General features: G+C 36.9%; 1 pseudogene; it reads left to right on the plus strand.

Annotated features, from left to right (window-relative positions):
• The first annotated feature begins 5,972 nt into the window (after positions 1 to 5,972).
• Positions 5,973 to 24,229, plus strand: part of LOC104866320 — a 22,601-nt pseudogene continuing 4,344 nt past the window's right edge.

Genomic DNA, 24,229 nt, shown 5'->3' on the forward strand with positions numbered 1-24,229 from the left:
ATTTACTTAAGCGTGCCCTATGAGACAGTATGTGGTCTATTTTGGAGAATTTCCCATACATAGCTAAAAAGGATGTGTTTTATAATGTTGTAGAGTGGAACACTCTGCAGATAAACACTGTCCATTTGTTCACAGGTATGGTTCAGTTCTGATACTTCTTTGTTGCTATTTTGTGAGGCGGGGAAGAAAGAAAAAAAAGGAAGGAAGGAGGGAGGGAAGGAAGGAAGGAGGGAAGAAAAGAAAGAAAGAAGCAATGTTAGGCATGGAAAGATGAGAGGACTAACAGCTCAATAACTCATTGATTTTGAGTACTACTCAAAATTATTTTCTAATTTTGTTTGTATACTAACTTTTATTGTCCAGTTATTTCCAAATTATTATAAACCCCACTAAATTGTTGTATGACTAAAAAAAGTTAAATGAAATTAAAAATCATTAAAGGTAAAAAAATTAGAGAAAGAAGGTGAGTTTTTTCAGAACATTGTATGTTATTAAAGTGAGGGGTCTTTTCTTTGCACCTTTAGGATTTGGTACAGGAATTGTCAATAAAAAACAGACTTCTTTGGTATATATTTATGAGAATATGACATTGCACTATAGCTAAATATCAAAAGCAGCTATTCAAGGCACTGATGGTCTTACCCTTGCAGTAAAATGGTTTGAATATTGAGGACATAATGGTTAGAGAACCCAACCAACAAAGAAAACACCAGTAAACATCCTTTAAAGCAGATATGAAACAAATTATACAATTCATGTTTTCAGATTACTAGAGAACTTGGTGATCCTCTAAGGGGTAAAGGGAAGATGAAAAGACTTTTTTTATATTTTGTTAATTTTTCTTTGGTTCTTTCCATCTCCTTTCCTCATAAGCGATTAGGACAAATCTTCCATAATTCAGTAGATAGAGCCATCACAACTGCCTGTCACTATCTACAAATACTTGCCAGCTTTCTCCTGAATTCACTCATAGCGGCAACAGTGGCAAAATACTGGATAATATGTTTGGTGTTCACAGTCTTTCCAGAACCAGATTCTCCTCTGTGATTAGAAATTCAATAAAAATAAAGTAAATTAATTCTGATCAAATACAAACCTCTTCTCAGAAGAGAACCCACCAATTATTTCACCAGGCTTTTATGAATAAGGATCCCCCTTTCTCTTCCATAACTAGCTAACTTTAGTCAATAAACTTTAGAAATTGATAGGATTGTTACTCACATCATCTTAGGACAAAAAGCTGCCTATATGAAATTCATTATCTATCTATCCTATACGCAGCTAAACTCTACCCACCAGCTCTAAGACTCTGAGGCCTAACATCCCTTTTTGGATAGCAGAAGGCAATGGAGAGTACAACAGAGAGTGGCATCATCATTACATGGAAAGACCACCAAAAAGAAAGACTAGCACTTCACAGCCTGTTGAATCTTTGTCAACTGTTGATATTCCTCTGCCTTGCCTGTGATCTTCCCATCAAAATTAACATACAATAAAGTATCACTAAGGTCCTTTCCTTTCTTCCTCTTTATCCTCTTTCCTTACTCCTCTAAGTTTTTTAGTTTTCACTGCTTCCTATACAGTGGTCTGCCCTAATCTGGCTGCCTACAAGAGCATGTTGTCTGTTCCATTGCCATATTCAGTGGACTTCCAGCCTCTCTTCTTAATCAGCCACTCCAGAGACTTTAAAAGGTGATCATTTGGGAGGGTGAAACTCTCTCCACCAGCAAGGTGCACTGTGGTTTCTAAAGACTCTCTTTATGTGGTGGAGGCACCATATTGGGAGGAAGTATCGATTAAAGCATTATGGCAATTTGCTGAGTGCTGTGTCTTGTTCTTGCATGAATGTGTCCTGCGTTAAAAGAGCAGACAATTCAAACATGTTAAATTTAACTTGTATTTTCAGTGACACATAGGTGTGTATTCCTACTGAAAGTGTGTACTGATCAAAAAGCAAAACAAGGCTACAAACTTATGTGAACAGTACAGACTGATTCTCGTGATCTACAAAAGAAAAAGGCCAGAATATGCTTATACTAGAGGCTAATGTATTGGCATGAACTTAGTAACAATTCTCTTAGCTTCTGTTTGAAGTCAGACACAGACAAAGGATTTGTTTGATTTAGTTAATTTAAAAATACAATTTAATTGTAGAATAAACAGAGTTTTTCTAGGTATGCTGATCAGAAGAACATACAAATTTTAGGAATATTTCCCTGCTCTAAATGAAAGTAGTAATCAACGAATAGTTAACATTTTTTTCATTTTAAGCCTTTTAGGAATAATTGTGTAATGACAGCTATAGAATAACATCGTTGTGTCAGATAGTGTATCAGATGCTTTATGTAATAATAGCTGACATCTACAGGGGATAACTCCGGGCCAGGCACCAGCCCAGCACTAAAATGCATTATTTCACTTGAAGTACAAACTAGTTGTCCCAATAACCCCTGGAGGTACAGAAAAAGTAGATCAGATATTTTTACTTTTCATTTTGTAGGGCAGCCACTCACTGTGAAAGGCATTATCAGCAACAGCATAGATGTGAGGGGAGTCTCTGAGCATCTCTTCCCTCTGCAGGCAGCCACGACTTCTTTCTGGTACACTGGAAGCCACTAGTAAGGGTTTAGGGTACACAGGAGAGACCTGAATATGTCTGCGGGAGGATTAGATTTTGGAAAATAGATTAAAAACATTTCCAGGTCTGTCAGCTCTTCTTCTGGCAGGTAACATTTGCTTGAATATTTACTTATAAAAATAACACAAAAGAAGAGAGTTTTTTATTCATATAACAGAGGAGATAGAACCAGGTCAGCCTAACATCAGCATCTGGTATTACTTCTCTACTGGGAGATTTGCTAACTACTAACATGTCTAACACACATAGCTCTCAAAAAGAGAATCCTAACAGCAAGCCTGCAGGGATTTTACTAACCAGCCATCGGGCATTTGAGGGAGAAGGGAATTGCTGCTTCAGCAAAACTAGGAACTTTACTGTTAGAACACTGATGGAGTATAAGTGGTTCATGGGTGCTGTGGTCAATGAAGTGGTTGAATTGTGGCTCCCCAAAAGATATAGTTACAGTATACCCTTATCCACAGAAACTGTGAATGTGTAATTATTTGGAAAGAGTCTTTATAGATTTAATTAAGGACTTGAAGATTGACATCCCAGTGGGCCTTACATTTAATGGCCGATCTCCTTACTAGAGACACACAGGAAAAGGTGATATAAAGATGAAGGCAGAGATTGAAGTGAATGTGGCCACAAAGAATCCCAGTAACCCTGAAAGCTGGAAAAAAAACAGGGAATGATTCTCCTGCAGACCCTCCAGAGGGAGTGTGAGCCTGTAACTTGTCTCTATGTCCCAGATGGATGATGGCCTCTGATGACTTGCAGCCTGTGGAAGTGTAAGAGAATACTTGTTGTTTTAAGCCACCTCAGCTGTGTAGAATTTGTTACCATATCGCAAGAAAACTAAAACTGACACATGGTAAAGCAGAGAGGCCACTGTTTTAACTTAATCTCTCAGTGCTGCTTCTGATGCATAGGTTTTGATTAAATCAAAGAAATCGAGCAAGAAACCATCACCAAGTTTAATGATGGTGAGAAAAAAAATCACTCCATTTATTGAACATTAATTAGGTGACAGACACTGAACTTTGTACTGTATCTATATGCTTTTATTTAACCTTCCAAATTACCATGGAAGGCTAGGCATTATTATTTCACTTTACAAAAAGGTGACTTGATAAAGTCAAAGTTCAACAAGACAGAAGAGATGTGATAAGAGAGAGCAATCTTGTCCTCATCTGGGACTGTATGAATGCTTTCTCAACAAGATGGAGGAGGCAAAGAGCAAAACAGTTCCATCTCCATGTGCTGCCCCCTGGCAGAAGTGTCACACACTGTCAAGAAGCCTGGATGCAGCTTTTAGACCTGCATGCCTGGATCAGCAAGTGCATACATAAGAGAAACACAAGTTCTATGTTTACCAGCACTTTGGTTAGATCCCATTGTGGTTTTAACAGCGTTCATTTCACTACCTCTGGGTTTATAAATGGGCCATTTTATCTTTTTCTGGTTCATTTAAAAAATATTTAGTGAATGGCTCAAAGGTAAATCAAGTATGACAGAAATGTGTGTGCCTCCAAGGTGCTCACAGTCCAGTGGTAAATGTGATACACAATCTTCCTGAAAATCAGGGTGACAATTGATATCAAGAGCATAAGGACACTTTAGGGGCTCAGCTTGCTTCTCCTAAAACCCAAAGACAAAGAATGTCATATAAGGTGCTTGGTGAGTACTTTTAAGAGTGTTAATTGTGCATTTTGCATCTCCACGCAGGCATACATGTGTGGGTATGCACATGTGCATTATTTCAAGGATCCTCCATTTTTATCTTTTCACTTTTTTCAAAAGTGAAACATCCAAATATATTTTCCATTCAAATGTTTAAATATAAGAACCTTAACTATTAAGTAAAATAACTAGTCCTTGGACTCTCGCCTATCACTTTCCAGTCCTGATGATTTTCATCACAGATGTTCACCTGGGGAAAGGAACATGAATACCAACAAAATCAAATTGAAGAAATATTAAGAGAAGTCCTTCCCCAGTAGGTGTTTTTCAAGGATTGTTTCTATGTAATATGCTTGAATTAGATGTAAGATACAATGCAGGAGAAGTTGAGAGCATCAAGAAGTTATTTTGCCAGTAAAGCAGATAAACACACATAGATCGATCACCCAGTGATCGTAGCGCCTCTGCAGGGTGTACAGCACAGATGCTTCTTTGAGGTGAGTCAGCAGTGCCATGTCTTCAATCATGTCAAACTTTGCAGAATTCATCTGCTGGATGTTGTCCTGCTGACACTCAGACTCTGAAGAGGAGACAAAAATAATAGTCTCTTTTTTCCTATGCTTACTCGTGTTGCATGCACTGGAAGCCATACTGTTTCCATTCATTCTTATGAGATGATGGTTCTAAAAGGCACTGCCATTCCCTGACCTCTTGTAGCTTCTTGATTTGTGATATAATCCCTCCTTCTTAGATGGGTTTCTTAAATAGTGATGCCATTGGTCATGAGTTCTCACCAGAGCCAAACTGACACTGGTGGCATGCCCTTAAACCTCCAGAACTGTGAACAAAAAAACTGCTTCATATTCTAAAATTATTCAACTTCCTGCTTTTCTGTTATGGTAACAGAGAATAGACTAATACACAAAAGTGACACCAAGGAGTGGGGTTGATGTGTAACAGCACTTGAAAATTCTGGAGACAGCTTTGGAATTGGGCGACAGCCAGATGTTGGAAGAATTTGGAGGAGCAGACTACAAAACAGCCTAGAATGCCATGGGCAGTATTATGGGTGATTATGTGAGGACTCCAAAGCGGAAATTAAAGAACTAGTTTCAGATGGAAAGGAGGATCCAATTGGAAATTGGAGGGAAAAAAAAGGCCATCGTTGTTATAACATTGTAAAGAACTACACTTCATTATGTCCATGCACTAGAGATTTATGGAAAGGTGATTTTAAGAAAAATGGACTAATTTATTTAGTGGAGGAGATTTCAAAACAACAAAGAATTCATTGGCCTCCATTAGTAAGATTTACAGAGAAACATGGTAGCTAAAAGAAATAAAGCAGAAAGATTTAGAAAATTCACAACTTGCCCAGAAAAAGAGTGAAAAATTATGTTTTAGGGGAAAAGACAAGGGTGCAACCTAGGAACTGATTGGTAGGATGGTTATTGTGGATAATAGGGGGCCTACTGTTTCATTCCAGGGCAATGAGAACACAATCGCAAGGGCATCTCGGAAATCTCTGAGACTACACCTCCTATAACAGGCCTAGAGGACTGGAAAGGTAGAATTGCTTCACATACCTATCCCAGGGCTCTCACCCTGGGCTTGATACCCAGGTCTGCCTCAGGATTAATTTCCTAACCTTCAACCAGTGAAATATTCCATGGTACCATCTGAATTTCAGATAGGCCCAGGTTCTCAGCATGCTTTGGCAGACCTCAAGGGCATCTGCACAATGCTGGTTCAGATACACAGAATTCAAGAGCTATGGAGTCATGCCGGCTTCTACCAAGATTTTATCAACAGCCTGAAAAACAAAGCAGCAGTTGGCCACAAGGTTGGATCCCCTACAGAAACACCCTGATGAGGCCAAACTTAGCATAGTCATGAAGGTGGAGCTGCATTCCACAAAGCAGTACAGAAACAGTAACATGCAACATTGGCTGGGGAAAATTTCAGACAACATGCAAATCCAGAATGAGGCAATAACTATGTAGCCATAATCAGCAAAGTCGTAGAAGTAAGGCTGTCTGCTGCTGCTAGAATATAGTGAGGCTGCTATAGCTTAGATCTTGAGTGTACACAAAGTCCAATGTGTTAAAGGGTTGGTCCTTCAGGTGTACTGCTGGGTAAAGGTGGAACCTTTAAGAGGTGAGGCATACTGATTAGTTTTCAAGTGACTTGGGGCATGACCTTGAAGGGGATTGTGGAAACCCAGCACTCGCTTCACTTTGTTTTTCCCACTGGTCATGAGGCAAGTGGGTTTTGCTCCATTACTCACTCCAGCCACGGTGAGCTGCCTAAACAAAGGATAAAAAGCAAATGAGGCCAACCAATCATGAAGTAAAACCTCCAAGGCTAAGCCAAAATAAATCTTTTCTCTTAGTTATCTCAGGAATTTTGGTATAGTGATGGAAAGCTGACTAATACAAGGTCTACCCCTTGCCTCCCCTACACACACACACAAACTGAAATGTACAATTGAAAAAAGTTTGCCTTGAGACTTAGATGAAACCTTGGGCTTGAATTTTTAAGTAATAATGAAAAAGTTAAGAATTTAGGACTACTAACACGGGATTAATGCATTTACATTGTAAAACAAACATGAATCTTGGGATCTAGGTTAAGAATGCTATGATTTGGGGCATGGTTTGTAAGAGTCTCTGGCGATTTGTGTTAGAAGCTTGGTCCCCACTGTGACAATGGTGAGAAGTGGTGTGGAACATTTAAGTGGTGGGACTAGTGAGGAGTATTTAGGTCACTAGAGGTGCTGCACTTGAGAGGAAGTCTTTATGGCACCCTCAATTCTCAGGAGGATATTTATTTGTTTATTTGAAAGAAGTCTGACCAGTTCCTAGCCTCTTTGGCTTCCTGACTTTCTATATGATCTTTCCCTCTCTTATGTATTTCTATTATTTTGATGCCATCTGCCATGAATTCCTTACTAGAGTTGAGATTATATACTCAGATGATGCATTTGAAAATCCAGAACTATGAGTACATTAAACATTTATTTTATAATGTTACCCAGACTCAGGTATTTCATCATAGAAAATAGACTAATACATAAATTAATAATGAAAAGACAATACCCCTATTAAAAGTTAGGCAAAGGGCTTGAACAGATATTTTTTCCAAAGAAAAATAAAGGCCAATAAATACATGAAATGATATTAAACATCACTGATTGTTAGGGACATGTAAATAAAAGTCATATCAAAATACAGAGCCACTTCATACCCATTAGTATGGCTATAATAGAGATACGAGGATGTGTTGTTAAGAATGAGAAAAATTGCACTACTTACACATTAATGGTGGGAATGTAAAATGGTATCACCACTATGCAACAGTTTGGCTATTCCTCAAAATGTTAAATACAGGGTACCATATCTCAGCAATTTTACTGTTAAATCCACACCTAAGAGAAATCACTTAGGATCACTAAGAAAAAAAAGGGCATAAATAATGATGGGAATAAGAGACAAGAGACATTTAAATCTGCTTTTTGCTTTCTTTACTACAAATATTCTCAAGACTAGCTAGCCCTGTATAACCTTAGCTTACACTGGATCTGGAAACTTAATTGTCCCTTGTTTACCTATTTATATTCCAATTTAAAAGAACAACTTTCCTCCCTTGGTTCCATTACTTAGTTATACAAAAATCTACTAAATTTTGGATTGTTTTACATATGGATACTGGCTTTTAGAAAGGGATAATCAAGCACCACAAGCAATATTTATGAGTGGCCTCCAGAATTTTACAACTCAAACAGCATTTCATTACATCATAAATTACCTAAATGCACAGAATATTAAAAAGACAAGCTTTCTTTAAAAAAAGATAACCTGTACATTATAAGGTATGACTTGATATAGGCTTGGGAAGGAGCACAAGAGGAAGAATTTAGAGAAGGGCAAGGGAATCATCTATAAAATCTTCAAGGAACTGAGCATCCAAGTTAGGGTGAAAATGGGTCCCAGATCTTGCCATGTAGTTTACAGGTAACTTGAAGCAAGTGATACAGGCAAAGCATCTGACTGATCTGTCTTCTCAACACTACATTGCAGTTTCAAAAGCCCTGATGATAGGCAGGAGAGACTAGATATGGTTAGTTTCATTGCATATTGCCCCTATGAATACTTACAATCTTATGCCCCAACACTTGGACTAATCTTCTCTTACAAAGATGACTTCCTATGTCTGAAATCCAAGGCTTTTTCCAAGCTCTTAATCTTTCTCTAGTATTTCACATAATTTTAACTGGGAATTCCTCTATCTCTTGGCTTCTTTGAAGCTATGCTATTTTTATTCAGTTTAGACGTCTGTTTCTTGATCTACAAACACACCTTACTTCAAAAATCTATATAGGTCATTATTCATTCCAAGAGGTATCTTTAAAAAAAGAAGTTGAAGAAGCATAAATAAAAGAAATGGAAATAGTTGTGAGTTCTAGAGTGAATATTTGAAATTCAATCATTTTACTTTGATTTACTCAATGCTTTTCATTAAGTCTTTATAGTAAGTGGAGGAGCCCCTTAAAGACAAATGAAGTCTCCAAACTGGTTGCTAGCACTTCCTATCTCAGGTCATTAATAATAATATTACAGAAAGGAGATTTGATGAAACAGAGAACACAGTCATTCCCACGATGAAATAGGTACTTTCAGATTGATAGGTATGATCTTATTTCTGTTAAGTTTTCTTGTTAACTTGAAGTTACCAAAATAAGAAATTACCACATTATATATAATTGTGAATATTTACCCTGAAGATACACCTACACAATGATTCTGTGAGAACAGGAAATGCCTTAGCAAGCATGGGTCTGAGGACACCATAAGCCATTTTGACACAAAAATGTTACCTACAAACATCTCCAGAAAACTTACCCACCTGTGTCACCCACATCACTACTTCTGCTCACAGCTCTGGGCCCTCTGGGACCCAATGCTGTTCCCTTTCTTAGAACTGCCACCCCCCAAAAAAAAACCTTTTACACCCATCCTTCATAATTACTTTAGGTTACATTTTTAATCTTTGAATGGAAGTCTGCTAAGAGAATGACATGCTAAAATTAGAGAAGATATTTAGGAGGAAGTGTCGGTTATTTTTCTCATATAATAAAACTGACTCATATTTCCTTCATATGTTACTTGTTTTCTCTTCAACTTCCTCACTCCTGTTCCCAGGCAAAGAAGCCCTCCACAAAGTGGTTAATCCATAAAAGACTGTAAGTGAAATGAGTCAGAATTCTAGTGAACTGAAGCAGCTTCTTTAGGCTCACTTAAATACCTTTCAACTTCTCACCCACTTGAGGCAGATAGATAGTGAAGATAAGTAAGACATATGCTTCTAAAGGAAAATGAGTTCTAGCAGATCACAAGAGGCCCTGTATCACAGCTCCTCAGCCAGAGAGAAGGAGGGGAGAGGGGAGTGTTTGGCTGTAAGGCAGAAATCTTAGCTCATGGTTAAGGAAGACAGAAGCAAAACTGCAACTATGGCACTAGTGGGTAATGTCAACTCAGTTGCCACCATCACCTATGAGTCACAAAAACTAGAGAGTCCTCACTGCTGCAGGAAAAATGCCTACAGCAGATGTTTTCTCCAGGGGTGGGAAATAGGATTAGGTAGGGGGTTGGCCCAAAGTAGACAATGAAACTGGGCACCATTCACCACTTGTACACCATCCTTGTCTCTGCAATGAATGCTGTTGCTCACTACATGCTTGTTACCACAATCAATCTGCAATGTGTTGCCTTCTCTGTTCTCCGGGTTACAAATAATGCTCCATCCACTAAAAGTGCTTGGCAGGAAGATTTTATATTGTCATCTAACACATTATCCATTGGCTTTCTGCTTGTTTATGTTGTGAATGCTGGCTTTGCTTTGAGTTCATTTTACAAACACTTTGGGTTATGTCTATGAATATATGCTTGTTTTTGTAAAGCACCCATTTAGCATACATCTTGTTTGCTTAAGATAAATGCTCTGAATTTCAAAACAACTACTCTTACCTGAAAGCAATCTGAAGATCACCTGGCTTTAGTCCACCCCCACACACCGTGTGTGCATGTGTGCATATGTGTATGTGCACACGTGTGTGTTTCTATGTCTATTTCTTTTTCTGTTTCTCTGTCTTATTCTTTCTCAGAAAAAGAAGTTGGGAAAAGCAGTAGAGTTTCCCAGAGTCACACCATAATCACATAGCTAATTGGTGTCAGTCTTTAGAAAAATGACACTATAAATGAAAACAACCTCCTGTATCAGTGTTCCTTCATCACAGCATGCTTCCTCCAGACAATGCTTATCTTTTCTTTCTCCAATTTTCCCTCAAGGAGCAGGCTCACTACCTCCATGATGAGCTTTTTATTTCATCGCCCCTGAATACAACAGGAGAGAAGTATTTTTGGAAATTGCTCGCTGTCTGAGATAAGAATATTTTAGAAAATAAACTACATGAAATCAGTCAACTTAATTTCTTATGATCATAAACAAAGCAGAGCTGATTATTCAGATAACAATGTATTTGAGTTAGGAGATCTGGATTTTAATACTAGTTTTGCTAAAAGTAAAGCAATCACCTTATCTCTTTGGTTTTCTCATCTGAACAGTGAGGAGGCTTTTGCCTACATTATTTGATATTTGGAAATGCTTAAATATCTTGTACAATAAAAAGGTGACATTCATTTATTGGAGGAATCTTAAAATGTATAAGAAAAATTTAAAACCACCCGTAATCAAATAACTCACAGGGAACCAACTGTGGTATTGAACAAAATTGGGGTTACAATGTATTCAGATTATGTTAAATAGATATTATACTTCTAATATAAAATCATTTACACTTAGTTTTGGAATGGTGTTTCATCTTTAACTCTAAAGCCATTGGGCTCTCTCCTTGACATTCAGAAGTCCTAGATTTCTTTCCTGGGTATCATCATAATGCATTATGTTTTATGTGCAAGTTAATAGCCTCATTTTGTCTTTAGAGCTATGGAGGAAAGTACACAGAAAAAGTATTATTATCTCCATTTGGCAGGTAAGGAAACCAAGGCTCAATGAGGTGAAGTGCTTTGCTCCAATTACATGGTCAGAGATGTAAAAGACTGAGAATGTGAATCCAAGACTACTGGGCAAATATTCATTATCACACTATTTTCATTTGGCCTGCATTTAAAACAGCAAACTCTATTGTCTACTAGCACAGGGTGATAAACAACTTAAAGGACGTTCACCTTTTTACAGCCAGTACATATCTATGAGGAAAAATTGTCTGTTGAAAAAAAATTAAGAAAATTATGTTGATTGCTATACTTTAAGTAACTTTTATAATACCTAATCTGTAAATAAACTGTGCAATTATCTTTAAAGCTTTGATCCAATTTTGATGTTTCTCCCTGGCACCACTGTCATCTTGACCTTAGCAATTTAACAACCTGTGATAAGCCTGTTGTGGCCAGTTCTGACCTCAGGGATTATTTTATTATTGTATTTGACTTGATGGATTATAATTAGCTGATCTCAAATCCAATGACAGTAATGAAAGTCAGTGACTGGAAACTGGGAACTTACCCAGGACAGGTTGGTCTCTGATGGAAAAATAATGTCCTACATAACTGGCTGGAATTATAATTGGCCATAGTAAAATCTCACGTTGACTAATTCTGCTGACTAGAACAACATTCAATTTTTATGTTGCACTAGTGAATAATATTTGAATGAAAACATATTTGTGACCTGATTTTAGATAATATTGTGAATCTGACTTCCAAATTTCCAACTAGCTGAAATTCAGAGAATGACCATGGAGCCTAGACATGTAAAGGGGAAGGGGGGAAATGTAATATTTATTTAGAGATTTCAGTGTAGAATTTGACCTTTATGTTAAGGCTAAATCTTCATTAACTTTGTCCTTGCTTGAAACTGTAGGTCACAGTGGGGTGGTCTCCCAATTATATTTCCTTTACTGTTGGCTCAGTGAACCTGCTGGCCTAGAAGATCACCACCAGAAAGCCAAGCGCCAACACTGAGAAATTCAAAGCAGGATCAGAGATTAATTACTATTTTCCAGCCTTCCTAGGGTCTTTTGCTTCCTTCTTCAGTGTACAAACTCCACCTCTAGATTAAGTCATAGTCCCCTTTCTCTACTTAGGTATTTATTCACTGATAACCAGGACTTTTCAGAGAAAGCCCTGCCTATGACCTGTCCTTGGGCCATTTGTACGGTCACAGCAGTTCCTGGATAAGAAAACCTGTCTGAGGACCAAGTAAGTAGGGCCTGGGCCTGGGCTACCTTCCTGTCATCCTCCTCTTTCTCTCCAACTCCCATTCTTAGCCTGGACACTACGAGTTCCTCAACTGTCCAGAGATTAATAGAGGCCGATTGCAGCTCAAGGAAATAAATTTGCCTCCAGAATTGATAGTTCCTTTCAATCAAATATCTTAGTCACAAACTTGAAGTAATAAAGTGAAACCAGCACCCACTACAATTCTTACCATCAAAGCCACGGCTGGTATCAAAGGCAAGTTAGCCTCGCTTCTTCTGAGGAAGGCTGCAGCTTCTCCAAGCTCTGACAGATCCATCTTCTTAAAATAAATCCACCAAGAAAGGACAGGCCAAAAGGTGAGCTGAAAGAATTCACTCTGCAAAATATAGGTTTGAAATAAGGCCTTGAGATCTAAAATGACAAATCACTCAATATAACTAGATCAAAGAGTTAATCTTCTTCTAACAATGTATTTCCTTCTTTGTCTTTGTCATGTCTCTAGTCTGTGACACAACTGGACTCAAGAACACTGGACTCTTAACAGGTCCATGGAATGCAAAGCACATAGAATCTACAAGCTTTTGGGGACCTGTGAAAATGTTTTAGTTATTCTTAAGCAGATATCAGAAGAAAAATATTAATGTAATATTAACAACAGATAATAAACTAAGCCAAGACTATATTTGTGTTTTTATCAACACAATTGTAAGATCTAATTGTTTAAATTTTTTCAGAGGAAGGTCTGCAAAACACAAAAATGCAAGGTCTGGTGAAAGTCACAATACAATCCTGAGCCACAGCAATTTGACCTGGGCAGAGGGTATAATAAACCAGAATGTGAAATATCAAATTGTGGACTCTTGTTCCCTTGACAGGGGTAGAGGAGGAATTTAGTGGTATCATGCTTCCCCCAAGTATAGAGTGTTAAAACCAGAATAAGGTGGCAAGAAGAGAAATTGTTCAGACAAATGGTCAGCATTAGCGAGTAAAATAATAAAGAGGTAAATATCCTTACCCAGATGAACATCTGAAGCAGACAGTTTACAATAATTCAGGTAGATGGGCATTAAATAAGATGCAAAGAGCAAGAGTGAGGAAGCCTAGGCTTCAGTAGAAGTGAGAAGCAAGTTTTGAGGTGAAGAAGGAGGAACAGGTATGAATAATGGTACTCCTTGGTTCAGACAAGTCTTGGAGGAACTGGGTTACCAGGAAAATAAGTAAATCTAAGTTAATTGAGCATCTGCTCTATCCCAAACACTTTACATAATTATTGTTAATTTTCATACTTTATCTTTGGTAACAAGGAGAAGAAATTGTAAATGGGCCATCATATCCCAAATGCCAGCTCATTCTATGTAGATGGAAAAGTCTTCCTTCCACTCAGTGTGCAAGTAATACTTACCTTAGAGAAACAGAAAGAGACTCCCTAAGTTTGTTTAGCTCAGCTGCCATACTTGAGAACCAATCAGCGGTATGGTTTACTCATTGTAGAATGAACTATGGCCACATTGTACCAGTCTACCTTGTCCACAGACAATGGATAAATCTAATAAACTGATATATTTTACCTCTCTGTCTTAACCTACTCTGTCCTTTATGGCAACTTGGCAGAGGGGGTGTAGTGATACAGTTTTGGGAATCTAGTTTAAAGGTGTATTGTTTAAAGCAAAGACTGGTGTTCCAAGCTAAATGTTAGTTTTATCTTTGTTTCAAAATAGGCATGAGGCTTGTAAGAAATAACTTAAGACTTTAGGGCCAGTTTCCTCACCTGTGCAACTCAAGGTGTAGGCATAATATTAAAGGGAAACTTCCTGAGGTGGAGCAGAGAAAAGATGTTCCAGAAAAACTACATAAGCAAAGGTCCAGAGCTGGGACTAAGGGTGGTATTTCTCAGGGGGGAAAATTGACCTTTCTGTAGGCAAGCATCCAGATTCAAGTTTGTAATTATGACAATGATAAAATGAATATCTTTAGACATTTGAAGAGATTGAATAGAGCATGATTTTTTAAAGCTCTGAAAGCTTGCTAGAGAAATTTGGAAGTAGATTACAGAAAACATCATAAACTCTTTGATCAAGGACATGTAGAAATCTGTATTTTTGGAAAATAGCTAGAGAAATTCATTTGGGTAGACTGGGACAGGGAGAAACCATAGTCATAAAGACAAGCTGTGAGTCTGCTTTTGTGACAGAATTGTACTGAATTTAATTCTGCTCTTACGTGTGACTTCATGGTGGTTTGCTTTCATTACATAGCAGAGTTAGGGAGTAATTTGGGATATTGAAGATATCTATAAACATGTGTGTTCATGTGTGTATACAAATTTCCTGAAAAGATACCCAGTAACTCTAGGAGTGGGAAGAGAAGATTGGTGGGAATAGAAGAGCCTGGTCTTTAGTTAAGTCAGTTCCATTTGACTGGGATTCTCTTATGAGTGTGAAGTCCATATGTCAAGACTCACAGCGCACCATTCTGAGCAGAAACTTTAGATAGGGATATGTTTTTCTGAATTAGAGAGACTTTTGGTCATCATGTTCTTTTACAGATTCCTCTCCCTCATCATTATCTGCCCACCACACTAGAGGAAGGTTCTCTTTCTTTACCCTCCTTGTTTTCTAACATAGAACACTTAGAGTTATTTCCGATTCCTCCTTTTATCTACTTCTCACATTTATTTAATCACCATGTCCTGTTAGTTATGTAATTATTAATTCTTTTGAATTTCATTTTTATTAGTACATGTTTGCAGTAAATGATGAATGTATTCACTGTGGGTAGTTGGTACAAGTACAGGGCACATCTTAATTCTTTTCACATCCCTTTCTCCTTCCCTCTCTTGGTCCCCTTTCCATTTGTAAAAGTCCTATCTCACTATTTATTATTATCTATTTTTTTTAAATTTTGCTTTTTAATTATACTTTGGATTTATCATATAAGAGAAACCATATGGTATTTAAGCTTTATGTCACTTAACATTATGGATTCATTTTCTTATCCAGTTTTAACTAGAATAGTGGAAAAATGTGTTGAGTCCTTACTCTTCCTTAGTCTTTTGTAAGAAGTTCCTGGTCTCATTCAAAAACCTGAGTCCCAGGCAACCATGTCTGATAATATGGCAATATGATGTGAGAGTCTCGCCACACCTGGTTAGCACACTTGAGCCATCGGGAACAATCAGAGTGTGTCCTGGGATATAGATTTGGGACTTAAGTGCCACTCTCAGTCTAGGCTCTCTAGCCTAACTGGAGCGATGTTAATCTGAGGTTGAATTATAATGTGATTCTGTAGCACTACCTGCATGCTAATCAGAAAAGCATCAGTAGACAATCACTAGAACAATGTAAAGAAACAGCAAGGAGAGGAAGGGAGGGAAGGAGAGATGAAGGGAGGGAGGGAGGAGAGAGAGAGAGAAACAGAGAGATAGATACAGACAGAGACAGAAAGAGGCAGAGAGTAGATAGAGGGGAGGGATAAGGAGAAGAAGGTAAAGTAGAAGAGGATGAATTATTTATATACTCCTTATGTTCCAAATAGTTCTCCTGTTAACAGTATCTGTTAAAACTTAGATTAAAAAAAACTTAGATTCAATCCTTGTCATTGGTTTCTATAAAATATTTTTTAAAATCTCTCCCAATCACTTCCCATTTCACCTTCATCTTCAAATGATCTTAGGTAATTTATCTTATTTGCTATCAAAATATCTTTAACCAAGACATTATGTCCTAGTCTTTTTCCTATCATGTTCATATTTTTTCTCTCAATATGATATGAGGATGGTATATAAAAACACACTCTGGTGCATAGTAAAATCTCAATCAATGTTAACTGCTTATTACTATTCAACAAACATTTGTGCAGCCTTTGATTGCTTTGCTAAATATGTAGGAGGATAGCTTTGCCTTCCAAATTGCTCAGTGAATATGAGATGTGGAAAATCATAATAGAGCACTGTGCCATAAGCAAGTGTTTTTGTTTTCTGTTATTATAGTGAATACCATATCCTGGGTAATTTATAAAGAAGAGAGGTTTATTTAGCTCTTGGTTCTGGAGGTTATGAAATCCAAGAGCATGGAGCCAGAAACTGTTAACATCTGGTGAAAGCCTTGCTAGGTACTGAAATGGCAGAGAGCATCTTACTTTAAGACACAACAAGGACATTAGACAGAATTTACTTTTACAACAAAGCCACTACCTTGATAAGCCATTAATTCATGAATGATTGTCCAATTATGAAAGCAATCACCACACATAGGTCCTCCCTCAAAATATCATTAGCATATGCATTAGGAAGTTAAATGTCTATTATATAAACCTTGGAGGACACCTTTAAGCCATAGGAAGAAGTAAGAGGAATATTTGCAAAATGACAGTTACACTTGGGTAGATGGCGGTGAGACAAGGGAATTATCTCCTTGAAGAGTAATCTCTCCTTGGAGGAAACATTTACTTTACTCTTGTCACTGATGTCCAGAGTAAGCCTGTCACTTAATGTCTTATTTCTTTTGTCTTCATCTCAATGCTAGATGGTAAATTTCTCTGGGAACACAATTTATATATTTTAGCCTTGTAATTGTAAGCAGAAACTCAATCAATGCTTATTAGGTAAATTAATAAAAGAGCCAAATTATTTTTTATTAGCAACCATAACAGTTTTTCATGTTGGTTTCATCAGAATTGATTGGATTCCCTTGAGATCTTCATCAAGGTAGGTTATTATGTGTGTTTACTTTCAAAGACTTCCATTACTAAGAAACTATGATGCAAGTAATAAGAAACACTAATATACTTCTCAGTAAACAAACACTAAGCATCTCTTGACAGAGTTTTTCTCATTATTAAAATAGGAGGCAAAGTGCCTGAAAATGAGAATGGATTTCTCCAGATGTCAACAGAGGAAGAGGAGAATTACTGAGTACTTAAATGATTCAAAACAAGCTAAAACATATATCTCAAGGCAGTACATGAAACACATTTGAGTTACAAGGCCCTGTGAGCACCATAAGTCTGGAAAAATGCTGCAAGAGGCTCTAAATTAGAGACAATAATGGGTGGATGCACAGAAGATGCTCATCCTCCTAATATTCACGCTGCTGGGATAACTATATTGTGTGCCTTAACTCACAAAGGTTTGCTCATAGAAAATTCCCTCTTGTCTTTATGCACTAATATACCACTGCCTAAAACAGCTATAATATCAGCATTTTATTTATTTGTATGCAGTTTGGATCTTTCTAAAAGCAGGTTTATTTCCTTAAGATAGGAAAGTTAAAACAGAACTGAATCAAGAGTGTTTCATTAATTGCTGACAGTTTGAAGCCTTCTTTTGGAATGGTGATTAGTATTAGGACTCCAGGGCTCCAGTCTATACAGTTCACACTCCAAAGTTCTGTTCCCCCTTCCACCTCATCATTACACCTCACACTGTCCCTGTCCTCTCTGGAGCTCACTGTGATTTGGCATTTCCTCCCATTAAGCCACAGAAATTTAACTTTCTAATTATCTCCTAAAAACAGTTTCTTATGGGGTACTTTTTAATATTACTCCTACTCACCTCCGTTATGGTTTAGCTCTGGGGGTGTTCCCGAAAGCCTAGACTGTTTGCAAGGTGACTGGCTCATGAGGTGCTATATTAATCCACTGATGAGTTTACAGCTGACTTGCTGTTTGAAGGCAGGACCTAGTTAGAGGCAAGCCAGTGGGGGAATGAACTGGAAGGATACACCACACTTCCCTTCTCTCTCCATTTTCTGGCTGCCATGATGTGAGCAGCTTTCCTCTGCAGACCTCCCACTATATACTTTCTGCCTCAGAGCTAGCAGACTATAGATCGAATCCATGAGCCAAAATAAACCTCTTCTCCTTTAAGTTATGGGTGTTGGATATTGTTTCTCAATGATGGGAAAATGACTAAGACACAGTCTCTGCAGAACCTGATGAGCAAGCTGGTATCTGAAATACAGGTTTCTGAGATTCCCTTTCTTTTTTTGTCTCTTTGTCTGTGGTTCATTTACTAGATAAAGGCACATCCCCAATCAATACTGTATATATTAGTGACATTTCTCTTCAGCTCCCTCCTTCCATTTTGGTTCCCCTCTTCCAGCTTCTGTTGGCTCTACTGTCCACTACAGTACTATCTCTCTCCATACTTTCTCCTCTCCCCATCTCTCATGTAGGACCTGAATCTATGCAAGAAAATCTGTTGTGCATTCATTTTATATTATGCCTTCTTAGGGTGTGTGGATTAAAAGCAAAAAAAGAAACCCACTCTAAGTGGGCTCTGGGCTATAGAGATATAAGTAAGTTGTTACAATCAAACATGATAAATATTGAGCTTGTCCATCTACACTGTGGTACAAGTCAAGAAAACAACTCTCTCATCTATATTTGTATTCTTAACAAGAACTTTTCACAATTTGAAGGAATATCAAGTGTCCCTGAAATGATACCTGCAAAAACAGTAGTAACATAATTAATAATTGATAGTTATCATTTGAGTGTTTATTCTACATGAGACATTATGTGAAGTGCTTAACACATAAATATACAAATTCACACTAGCTATATGAAAGACATAGATAATAACCTTTATATAAAAACAGACAGCCCCAATTATTGTTCCTAGCTGTGAATCCAGATTCTTCAAAGTCAAAGTCATCCTTGTTCCTTGCTTCTCCCTTCACGTTTCTATCCAATAAATCACCAAGTTCTGCTGACTTTTTATAAAATATCATTCAAATTCATCCACATTTCCCCATTCTCCATGCCAACATTGCAAACAAGGTCAACATCATTTCTCTTGTGGCTTATTGCTTTGCTCTCTAATTGCTATCTGGGTAGTAGGCAATCCAGAATGAGGCTCCACATATATTAACATAGCCATGCTATGCAAAATTTGTCTACATTTTTACTTACTAAGTCCAACATGCTAATGGAGCTTATAGGATTCTGTTTTTTTGCCTCCCTGACTTTTCAATCATATCTTTATTGCTTGTTTATGCCCATGCATGACCTCATTTTTGGGCTACTAGCAGGCTCCAAGAGCACTCCTTGACTCTAGGTGTTCAACCATGATGTAGCCTCTGCTTGGAAAGTTCAGCCCCTGACCCTCTTCCTCTGGCTAATTCTTAGTCATCCCTTGGGTATCCACTAAGCAACTTTCTATGTGAAGGTATTCATTAAATTATTTTTCCCTGTTAGATGCCTTCTTAGATCTCTTTGCTACTTGTATCATGATCCTCTTTACTCTGTATTATTGTTATTTGTTTAAGGGTCCATCTTCCTAACTAAAAATAGTAACATAAGACAGGACTACAACTCCTACCTTTAAAATAGACATGTCCTACGGAAAATAGGGCCATTATGATTTGAATATGAACTGCTCCCCCACATGTGGGGTTTGGGGAAGTGATTGTATTATAAGGGCTCATAATTAAGTGGATTAATCCACTTGTGGGTTCAAAATCTGATAGGGACTATTGGTAGGTGATGAATTTTAGGAGATGAGACCTAGTAGAAGAGAGTTCCCAGCCACCCCCACCCCACCTCTTTTTTTCTCTCTGTCTCGAGCAGCTTTCCTCTACCATGCCTTTCCTTTGTGATGTTTCAGCTTTAGCACAGACATAAAAGCAACGGAGCCAGCAGACATGGACTGAAACCTCTAGAACAATGAACCAAAATAAGACTTCCCTCCTTTAAGTTGTTATTTTCATGTATTTTTTCACATCAACAGAAATCTAACTAATATATAAGAGCCTTAACAAACAGAGAATGAACAAACAAGCAAATTAAATATATCACTCTGATCTGGAGTCCATGCTCTTAAGCACAACACTGCATTACCTTCTGGATGAGCTCCAGCCTAAGGAAATCATGTTCTTGGTTACAAAAGAATCTAACCAAGAATCAACATATTCATTCAGTCAAAAAGTCCTTTGTTAAATAAGCATTGCCTCTTTATTCTCTAAGTTGGATAAGAAATACAAATCTAGATCCATAACTAAAAAAATAATTAAAGATAAAAATTAACTATATGGTTACATCAAGAAAACTGGCAGGGGAAATTTAAATAAGTAGCTTATTTGATATAAAATATTCAAGTTAAGAAATATGAAATGTATTGCTCCAATATTTTTGAATCCATAGAATTTCAGAAATAAAAAGTCTAATATTAGATAGCTTGGTGCTATATAATTTATAGGTGAGTATCTAGGGACCAGAAAAATATATGACAGAGTCATGATGACAGTGTGGATATTTTCGGGCAAAATTATAAAAAAGTATTGATTCTTGCACTAGGAAGAGAAACTAAAATAATATTGAGGTTTCACATTTGTACTACAGAATAGAAGCCAAATATAGCCTTCCACAAAATACCAGTTAATAGAGGGTAAATAGTAGCTGAAAATAAAACATTGTCACAATTATATTCTTAAGGGTCAGTGACCCATAATTTGCATAATAGAACAATATCTGCTTTACAACCACGTGTTATTTCAGCACAAAAGATATTTATTATTCATTCTTACTGTTTTTATATTTTCTGAATGCTATGACCATTCCTAAGAATGACTATATATTTAACTAAGTACAATTATAATGAACATCTTCACAGATATTCAAATGTATACTCACCTAAAATAAAACTGTATTCTACATAGTATTCTACTTTAATTAAATTCAACAAACATTTTTTAAAAGCACTGCAAGTGCCAAGAATTGACAAAATAACTGAGATACCAGAATTATTAATACCTAACTTCTGTTTTCAAGAATTAAATGTGGTAGGGTACAAGACTATCAACAGATATCTTTCAGTATAAATGCAATAACAGATATATATTTTCTACAGCATTATAATAAAAGTAAAACAAATTGTTAAAATTCTTCAGAGCAACTGCAACTAATTCATTCTATAGTTTATATTGTATTTTTCTTAAAATGTTTATTTTGTATAATGAATACTCCCAAGGAAAAACAAATACAAACAGCAAATTGTCTTTCATACCTGCTATTCAAGGTACTAGTGGAGGGCCAGGGATTTAGCTCAGTGGTTTGGTAGCCTGCCTTGGAAGCGCAAAGACCTGAGTTCAATCCCTGGTACCAAAAAAAACCCCAAAAAAACAAAAACAACAAAGTACTAGTGGAAGGAGAGAGACAAAACCTACCTTGGAAAGAGCAAAGAAATGAGCAAAATAGTGTCAATTCAAGACTTTATACACTCTTGTCAAGGCCAATGGTAACAAACTTAGTCAATTTTGCCATTGTTTCTAAATTTGTCTGCTGGTTTTTGAGAAGTTGAGCCCAGGGATCTGGATTTGGTACCCAAAATGTCTCTGAGGAAAAGATGTTGAGATGCCAGAAAACTATTCCATTTCTCTAACTAAAACCCACAGACTAATTCATCTCCTTCCACAAAAGCTTACTGCATAGTAAGATTAGACAATATTGTTGTGATCCATCCAGATAGAGCACACAAAAATTTAACATATTTCTGAAGATTTAAAATGTTAAAATGCTGGGGGAACTAACCAGACCGATCTTCAGATGGGTTTAAATTGGAATACATGAGAGGCAGCTGTTAAATGTCAGAGGCCTGTTTCCATTTCCGACTGGTCAGAAAAGACAAACACAATAGATTGGGGGCAGGTGGTGGAGAACAAGGAGAAGTTTTGTGCTGAAGGTAGCAAGATATTATTGTCCCAGTACTATGAAAATAAAAGAAAGATGGAAAGAGAAAAAAAGAAAAAAGGGGAGCTGGACCAGAGAGAAGCTGATACAGTTTAAGTGGTATTCAAGGCAGCTGGAAATTCAGATTTGGTCTATATTATTATTACCACCCCCTTAGGAGTTTGAGGCAGGGTGACTTCTTCCCTGGGTTGAATAGGGAATAAGGAATAAGGATAACAGGGGCTTGGATATCAAGTAAGTATAAAAAATCAGGTGACAACGAACTTCTGTGAAAGGTTGCTATATTCAAATGATCAAACCCTATAGAAAATTGAGTTGACAATAAAATTAAAGAAACTATCCCAACACAGAAGCCCCTTTGGTGATCTCTGTATATTTGTAACACTAAATCACTCCACTTTAAAATGTAATTGATCAAGTACTCAAAATACACAGCCTAAAAGTTAAATCTGGAATCTTACTATACTATTTGTTACAGAGGAAATGACATGCTACCTTGACTACAAAGATGTTATCGAATTATTTCAGAGCCGAGGAATTTATATGGTTCTCTGAAATACAATTCATAACAACAATTTTTCTTTTTTGTTCCTGAGATAGAAAGGTCAAAGTCATTGCAAAAATGTTAAAATATAATTCAGTGGAAGAAAAAAAAAGAAAGTGGCTTCCATACAGATTTGTCACAGATTCACAAAGGAAAAAGCAGGACTTTCACTCTCTCTTACTTCCATAGGGCTCATCTTTTTTTCTTCCCAATTTTATTGCTGTGACTTGAGGATGAGAACATTTATGAAAGATCTTGATACACAGACATAAAGTAATGGCTTCATATTTTCTAGAATATGATTATATGCTTGAGAATTAATTATTAAAGATGTTTGTAGTAGTTCATTGACAATAAATTATAAGACAGTATCTACAATATATTTAAGAATTATATGCATAGTTGACCATGGTGGAGCACACCTAGAATCCCAGTACTTGGGAGGTTGAGGCAGGAGGATCACAGCAAATGATGGCCATATAGTGAGTTCATGGCCAACCTGCAATACATAGCATGATTCTGTCTCAAAAAAAAAAATTATATGCATTAATAAAGGTCCCAAAGTGGCTATGTCTGGCTAGTGAGATTATAGGGTTTTTTTGTTTTGTTTTGTTTTTTTGGTACCGGGGATCAAACTCCGGTCCTTGCACTTGCGAGGCAGGTGGCAGAACCACTGAGCTAAATCCCCAGCCTGGGATTATAGGTTTTTAAAAAAATTATTTTGCTTCTTTTTATTTTCTACTCTTCCTATATTGAACTATTGGACATGCATTTTTGTATAGTTATGGTCCTTGCCAATATATATTCTGAACCAATCCAAATGACTGATAAACATTTGAAATAATGCTCAAAAAATTTAAAAAGAGGCCAGGGATTTAGCTCAGTGGTTCTGCTGCCTGCTTCACAAGCATAAGGGCCCAAGTTTGACCCTGGTACCAAAAAAAAGGTAATAGGAAAAATCAGATTTTTGTTTGACAAAGTTTCCTAGGAGTGGGCATATTAAGTCAAAGAAAACATACATTTAAAATTTAATAGATATGGCCAGATTGTTTTCAAAAAAGGCAAGAATTAACTTCATCTGTCATGCATAAAATTATTCTTTCCTGCTTTCTAACAATAAAAGGCATTTTTAAATTTTTGACACAATAATAGTACTATCTCATTGTTCCTTTACTTTCATTTCCCTATTAAATTTTTTGACCATTATTTCAAATGCTTATCAGTCATTTGGAATGGTTCCTGTCTGAGCTGTTTGTTCTGCTTGTTTATTTCATCTATTTTTCTACAGGAATATTTGCTTTTTCTTTCCTAATGTTTCTTCATACATTTTGTAATGTAATCCTAGGCCTCTTGTTATCATTAATTTACCAAATCTATCATTTATCTTCTAACTTTGCTTATGGTAGCTGTTATTTT

The sequence above is a fragment of the Fukomys damarensis genome, unplaced genomic scaffold (assembly GCF_012274545.1).
Source record: "Fukomys damarensis isolate Sample0158 unplaced genomic scaffold, DMR_v1.0_HiC HiC_scaffold_24, whole genome shotgun sequence".
In the NCBI taxonomy this organism is placed as follows: Eukaryota; Metazoa; Chordata; class Mammalia; order Rodentia; family Bathyergidae; genus Fukomys; species Fukomys damarensis.